The 7,772-nt window shown below is 49.1% G+C and overlaps 1 protein-coding gene across 1 annotated transcript in view; it reads left to right on the forward strand.

Moving 5' to 3' along the window:
- NCKAP5L (NCK-associated protein 5-like) overlaps window positions 1-7,772 on the forward strand; it is a 40,781-nt gene that overhangs the window by 17,625 nt on the left and 15,384 nt on the right. The gene's annotated exons all lie outside the window — the stretch shown is intronic.

A 7,772-nucleotide genomic window follows, 5' to 3' on the forward strand; every position in this document is an offset into this window, starting at 1 on the left:
TGGGAGGCTGAGGCGGGCGGATCACAAGGTCAGGAGATCGAGACCATCCTGGCTAACACAGTGAAACCCCGTCTCTACTAAGAAAAATACAAAAAAAATTAGCGGGTGCCTGTAGTCCCAGCTACTTGTGAGACTGAGGTAGGAGAATGGCATGAACCCGGGAGGCGGAGCTTGCAGTGAGCCGAAATTGCACCACTGCACTCCAGCCTGGGCGACAGAGCAAGACTCCGTGTAAAAAAAAAAAAAAAAAAAGTCCAGGAGGAAGTGGTCACAGAGGTCTTATACCTGCGACGGCAATGAGGACTGAAAAATATTGTTTGGATTTAGCATCGTGTTGGTTACCGCTGAAGTTGGACCAGGTTGAGGGAGGAATGAGAAAATGGTTTTGGGATTTTCTTTTTTGTTTTTTGAGAAGTTTGGCTTTGAAGTATCTAGAGTATTTTTTGAAATTTGGCAGTATCTGGGAAAATGTCAAGCAAAGATTGTTGGTTTTGTTTGTTTAAGATAAAAAAAGGGTCCCTCTCTGTCGCCCAGGCTGGAGTGCAGCAGTAGCCGGGTCATAACTCGCCGCAGCCTGGTAGTCCCTCAAGTGATCTCCCACCTCAGCCTCCCAAGTAGCTGGGACTACAGGTGTGAGCCACTGTGCCCAGTGAGAAGATTGTTCTTAAGATTTAAAGATTTTAAGTTTTAAAGGGTAGATGGGAAAGCTCTATTCAGGAGGTAGATACTGAAGACGTAAATGGGGTAAGTCTGGGACAAGCGGTACCGGCTTTGGCTGGGAGCGGGCAACTCATCTGCTATAACAGTGGACGAGGAGGTGGGGAGGGTTCCGAGGGGGCTGGGATGGTGGTGGCAGGATGTGTGAGGGGACTTCCTTCTGCTGACTTTAATCCTCTGGGGAAACAGGAGGGTGGTAGGCCAGAAGTTTTAGGAGAGTGGACAGGGTGTGTACTACTCATGGCAGAGAATGAGAGTAGCTCTCTTACTCGAGCCGGGCAGGATTGCCAGGCTGGACTGACAGTGGAGCTGAGCTGGCCGCCTGTGGTGGGGAAGAGAGTGAGAGAGAGCGTAAGCACAAGCCTGGACAGAAGTCCCTTTCCAACATCCACACCTTGTGGAAAGAAGCATTGTCCTAGAATCCACAAGTCAAGGAATCCCAGGGAGCTTCTTGAGCTTGCATGTGGCTATCTAAAATTAAATGTAAAATTCAGTTCCTCAGTTGGACTAGCCACATTTCAAGTGTTCGGCAGCCACGTGTAGCTAATAGATAGCTTCCATGTTGGATAGTAGAGACTAAGCATGTTCATTGTCACAGAAAGTTCTACTGGACGGCACTGTTCTAGAAAAACAACTCCAACTTTTTGGTCTGAGGACACTTCTATATACTTAAAACTTGAAGACCCCGAAGAACTTTTGTTTATATGTGTTATACTTACAGTTATTTAATTAATTTGTTTAAAATTAGCAATAAACCCATCACATGTTAACATTTTATTTAAAAATATAATTATATATGTTCCAAAACACAAATATTAAGAATGTCACTGTTCTCTATTTTTGCAAATCTCTCATGTCTGACTTAATAGAAGGAAGCTGGCTTCTCCTGTCTGCTTCGGTATTCAATCTTTGTGGTATCACACAGCATAGTATCTGGAAAATGCCACTGTACACTCAGGAGAGAATGAGAGTAATACAGGCAGATAGTGTCTTAGTAGTATTAGGAAAACAGCTTTGACCTTACAGAGCCCTGGAGAGGGCCACAGGGCGCCTGGGCCCCACTGCGGGAACCACTGTGGCAGAACAACAACCACTTGGTGTGAGGAAACTCACCCCAGGGAGACGGAATGATTTGCCTAGTCACACAGCGTGTAAGTTAATGGCAGAGTTAGAACTGGGACTGAATGCTAGACTCTTCTACCTTCCGGTCTGAGGCTGTTTCCAGTACCCTTGGCTGGGCTAGGACAGCACGGTCTGGACTTTTGGGAGTGGGGCCTGGGCTGCTTGGCTGCAGAGCCCCTGGTGTGTGGTCCTATAAATAAACCCATTGTGTCGGCACCCCTTCCCTCTCCCCACCCCCAGCAGCTGCTATTTTTGTTACTGGATTATGCTGTGGACAGGGAGCAGGAGGGCTCTGAGGGAGGGGAGATGAGGGATATTGAAATCTGGAAGCCTTTGGGGCTCATAACACGACTGCCCTTCCTTCTTCCCTTCCTGGAAGGGCCGAGGACCTATCCTGCAGCCGGTTTGGAAGAACCCGCACCATGATGGTTGAGGTGCTTAGAATGCCTGTGAAAAGGAAGTTGGGGGGATGCAGGGGGCCCCTTCCAAGACAGATGCCTCTCAGAAGGGCTATTGTGTCTCCAGTACCAGTTGTCAGGAGGAGGGAAGGAAATTCTTGTCTGCCCTCTTACCCTGAAGTGGGAAGAGACCAGTTGGAATTCTCAGGGCTGAAAGATGCTTTGGGCCAGGGATTTAGTGGCCCCTTTCAGGCTAGAAGTGCCCTGGGAGCCAGGCCTCAGTCCTCCTGTCCCTCCCCACACTCCTCAGCAGCCCAGGGCTGATCTTGGCTGGAAAGGGTGTTTGCTGTGGGGACAGAAATTGCTGTTTACAAGTGGATTCTTGGGTGTGACTGGTAAAAGGGCTGGGAAAGTAAGAGGGATTCCAGAAAGCAGCTGGGGAGGGCGCAGAGGGAAGCGGTTGGCGTTACGGGTGATTCTGTGATTAAGTGAGCTCTCCATCTCTGCCTTCCTACAGCTGCCCACCCTCCCCTACTCCTGCTCCCTGGCTTCTCTCCCTAGAGGACTCTGGGGGGAACAGCTGGTGAGTGAGGGGCTCACCAGGGGCCAGGAGGCCTTGGCTAAGGGCCAGGGTGAGGGAATGGGGACAGGCTTGCTGCCGCCTGCCTCTCCAGCCCCTTCCTCCCATGCCTGGTCTCTGTTCAGGGAGGGGTCTTGCCTGTGCCCTGCTGGAGCGGGGGTGGGAGCTACAGACCCCCTCTGGTCTGGCTAACTGAAAGACCAGGACAGTCAGATCTCTTTGGAGGCCCTAAAAGCCTCTGTCCCCTCTGACTTTAAGGGGGAAGAGAGAGCTGGGGCCCTCTGTGACTGACTTGGCTGAAGAGATGGTAGTCGCCCAGGTTACCCAGAGACCCCTGAGCAAGTTTCCCTCTCCGCAGCCCTGGCTGCCTGAAAACTGCCCCTCCCCACCCCCTCTGAAGGACGAGCCAGAGAGGACTCTGCTCTTCTCCCCGCTCCTTCTCTCCCTCCCCCTGCACTGAGGTCACCTCCCTCTGAATCAGGCCTTTGTGGAGGGAGGGGCCTCCGCTGGCAATTCCGGCGGGAGAGGCCTCCAGTTCAAGTTAGAGTTCCCAGCCCCTGCCTGGCCAGCACCGTGTGTCCAGACCCAACGTCCCAGATGTGTTGGGGCCACCAGAGGAATGTTTGAAACCAGAGCCATTCCGAAAACCCCAAGCCTGGGGTTTTCTCTGCCCCAGGTCGGGCTGAGCTCAGGGCTGTGAGCAAGAGCTGTGGGTCCTGAGGGAGGAGGCGGCGCTCAGCCCCTGGGGAGGCAGCAGGGACCACCACTGCGAAGCCTGCCTGGGTAGGCGTCCCTCATGAGATGCAGGCAGAAAGCCCAGACTCCAGAGGGCCACATTCCTGACTTGGCTTTGATTTGGAGCTGGTGGTGGTGGTCTCTCTCTGGATCTTGACCTTCCCTAGAGAAGGATAAGGACACAGGAAGTTTTCTTTAGAAATCTTGAACTCAGACTCTGAGCCGACTCTCACAGCCCGTGCTCCTCCCCACCACCAAGCTTTCCTGCAGATCTCTTCTCCGTAACAGCTTCCTGCCCTCCACTGTCATGGCCCTGCAGATGCAGAGGAGGCCCCTCATCCTGGGCTGACCCTAGACCCCCTTGCTGTGAGGCCAGAAAGTGTTTCTCCCAAAGTGGGGCTGAGTCCCAGCCCTGCTCCAGCTGGGGCACACTGAGAAGAAGAACTGTGGCCACTGGCTGGCTCATAAATCAGAGGGTCTCCCCCATTCGCAGTGGGACTCAGGCCTCCCAGCCTGGGATTCACAGGAGCTCAGCTATGGATCGGGGCCGTGCCTGGCTTTGTGGAGTGTGTGGGGTCTCCATGCTCCTCAGCACAGAAAACCACTGTGTGCACACATAGAGAATCCACAGCCAGTCCTCACAGCTGGGCCTTGCTCCTAACCTGGATGCTTTTTTATTATTTTGGGAAAAGATACTCTACTAAACCACTGTCACCCATTGTTTCATTGTTGCTTTCTTGTGAAGAACACAAACCTTAGGGTTTCCCAGTCCTTAGCATTATCCTTTTCCAGACCCTGGATGCTGCCTTCTTTTCATCCCATTCCTTTCCCTCACCCTCCCAACTTTTTTCTCCTCCTCCACAGCATACCTCAGCCACACCCCAGCCTCTCTTCCATGGAAGTTTTCACTAGAGAAGTAGATGGTGAGGGGATTGAGGGACACGCTGGGAACCTACAGGCAGGTTGCTCCAGGCTGTGGGAGGACAATGGCCCAGAGACTAGAGTTGTGGGTGAGAGTGGCACTGGTCCGATGCTAGAGGTGACCTGAGACATTGTCTGGGTTTCACCACATTTGTGGGAAGGAGGATAATTCTTAAATTTTTTTCATTTTTTTCCAGGCTTGTATATTTCTAAGTCTATCAAACATGATAATGTTATGAACAAACCAAGTTAAATATGATACATTTTTATGACGTTAAAATAACAAACAACTTCAGATTGTTATAGAGTATTAACAATAAGCATTAGAGGCCAGGCGCAGTGACTCATGCCTCTCATCCTAGCCACTTGGGGGGCTAAGGCAGGAGGTCATTGGAGCCCAGGAGGCCAAGGATGCAAAGAGCTATGAATGTGCCAACTGAATTCCAGCCTGGGCAGTGGGGTGAGACCCTGTCTCTTAAAAAAAATTAAAAAATCAGTATTAAACAGGTCTTCCTTTTCCTCCAAGTGTTTTCAGAAGTCCCCTTCCCACTGTTGTGTACACACACACACACACACAAAGAAGCATTCTCCCCTTTCACTGTTATCCCAGTCCCCAAACATCCAGCTGCTTCTCTTTCTAGGGTATCAGAAGAGAAGAGGGAAGGCGAGGCTGGCCCTGGGGCTGGAGAGCCAGCTGGGAGGAGTTGGAGAGGAGGCCTCTGAGGTCAGGGTGGGCGGGGAGCACGCTGAGATTTTCAGGTACCCCTGTAGCTGGGGGAGATCCCTGGGTAAGGGCCCTGGGACTCGGAGTCGGCCTCTGTGTGAACGGACAAGGTAGCAGCAGGCTCTACAACAACCGCATAGCTTTGCACTGTGCCTGTGTCAGCAGGTGATGATATGAAAAGTCTCCATTTATGGAATTCGTGCCAGACACTCTACATATATTATCTCATTTTGTCCTCCAACAATCCTTTGGGCTAAGTGTTCTTATCCCTGTTTTACAAGTGAGAAAAAGAGAAAAGAGATTCTTTAGTGTCAGATTTCTAGCCCAAGTTTCTAGCCTCTGGGGAGTACTGGGGCTGTACGGAGCTTCAATGTCTGTTGCGCTGTGGAGCTTACAGTGCAGCTTGGGTGTGTGCAGAGGAGTGGGAAAAGCTAGGCCTGTCTGGTTTGCTTTGTGAAGTAGCCATGTGAGTTGGGCAACATCCTCTGCCCCAGAGCCTGCCTCCTCCCACAGGCGGGTGCTCCCCTTCCAGGGTTGTTAGGAGAACTGGATGGGATAGTGTAGAAGAAAGTGCCTGTGCTGTTCATCACACTGGGTGCACACAGTGTGTACAAGTGTAACTTTGTGTTCCTCGGCTTCCTCATCTGAAACACAGGCACTGATAATAACATTTAACATTGTTTGTGGTTGGCCAGGCGCAGTGGCTCAAGCCTGTAATCCCAGCACTTTGCGGGGCCGAGGCGGGCCGATCACTTGAGGCTAGGAGTTCGAGACCAGCTTGGCCAACATGGTGAAACCCCATCTCTACTAAAAATACAAAAATTAGTCAGATGTGATAGCGCATGCCTGTAATCCCAGGTACTTGGGAGGCTGAGACAGGAGAATTGCTTGAACCCAGGATGCAGAGGTGGCAGTGAGCTGAGATCGTGCCACTGCATTCCAGCCTGGGCTACAGAGTAAGACTCTATCTCAAAAAAAAAAATTTTTTTTTAAAGAATTCTCACAATTAGATAATAAAAAGACACAATCCCCAGTTTAAAAATCAGCAAAAATTTGAAAAACATTTCTCCAAGGAAGAGATACACATGGCCAATAAGCACATGCAAAGATGGTTAACATCATTAGTCATCAGGGAGATACAAACGAACCACAATAAAATCTCACTTCATACTTACTGGGTGGCTGGAATCAGCAGATCAAATAATAAATGATGACCATATGGAGAAATTGGAACCCTCATACACTGCTGGTGGGGTTATAAAATGGTACACCTGCTCTGGACAACAATCTGACAGTTCCTCAAATGATTAAACCTGCAGTTATTATATAACCCAGCAATTCTACTCCTAAGTATATATACCCAAGAGAAAGGAAAACATACATCTATACAAAAACTTGTGTAGTTGGTACTCCACATTTGCAGGGAGGGTCCAACCAGCCGCGGGCCAGAAATATTTGGAAGAAAAAAAACAATAAAATAAAAATAATACAAAGCTTAAAACAATACATATATTGTTTATATATATAGTCTAACAACTATTTACATAGCATTTACACTGTTTAGGTATGATAAGAAACCTAGAGATGATTTGTAAAGTATACCAGAGGAAGTATTTAGGTTATATGCAAATACTGCACCATTTTTTTGTATAAGGGACTTGAGCATCCTCAGATTTTGGTTTTTGCAGGAGACCTAGATCCAATCCCCTGGGGATGCCAAGGGATAACTACATAAATGCTCATAGCAATATTCATAATAGCTAAAAAGTGAAAACAAGCCAAATGTTCATCAGTAGAATGGATGGATAAACTGTGGCTGGCCTATACAGTGGAGCACTGTTCACCCATAAAAAGGAATGGAGGCTGGGTGTGGTGGCTCACGCCTGTAATTCCAGCACTTTGGGAGGCCAAGGTGGGAGGATCACCTGAGGTCAGGAGTTCGAGATCAGCCTGGCCAACATGGTGAAACCCCGTCTCTACTAAAAAATACAAAAATTAGCCAGGCGTAGTGGCGTGTGCCTGTAGTCCCAGCCACTCAGGAGGCTGAGGCAAGAGAATCGCTTGAACCTGAGAGGCAGAGGTTACAGTGAGCTGAGATCACACCATTGCACTCCAGCCTGAGTAACAAGAGTGAAACTCTGTCTTAAAAAAAAAAAGAAAAACAAAACAAAAGGAATGGAGTACTGAAACATGCAACAACGTGGATGAACCTTGAAAACATCACACAAAGTGAAAGAAGCCAGTCGTAGAAGGCACCAATGATATGATTGAATTCACATGAAATGTCCAGAATAGGGAAATCCATAGAGACAGAAAATAGATGAGTGGTTGCCTGTGACTGGGTGGGGAGGGGGCAGTGTTAAGGAAAGGAACAAAAAAGGCTAATAAAAGTGTTCTAAAATTAACCATGGTGATGACTGCACATATGTCTGAGTATACCAAGAACCACTGAATTGTACACTTTAAGTGGGTGAATTGTGTGAGACAGGGACTGTGTCTCAAAGCTTAAAAAAATGTCCAGTGGCCGGGCGCAGTGGTTCACGCCTGTAATCCCAGCACTTTGGGAGGCTGAGGC

Source organism: Colobus angolensis, unplaced genomic scaffold, assembly GCF_000951035.1.
Source record: "Colobus angolensis palliatus isolate OR3802 unplaced genomic scaffold, Cang.pa_1.0 Scaffold151, whole genome shotgun sequence".
Taxonomy (NCBI): Eukaryota; Metazoa; Chordata; class Mammalia; order Primates; family Cercopithecidae; genus Colobus; species Colobus angolensis.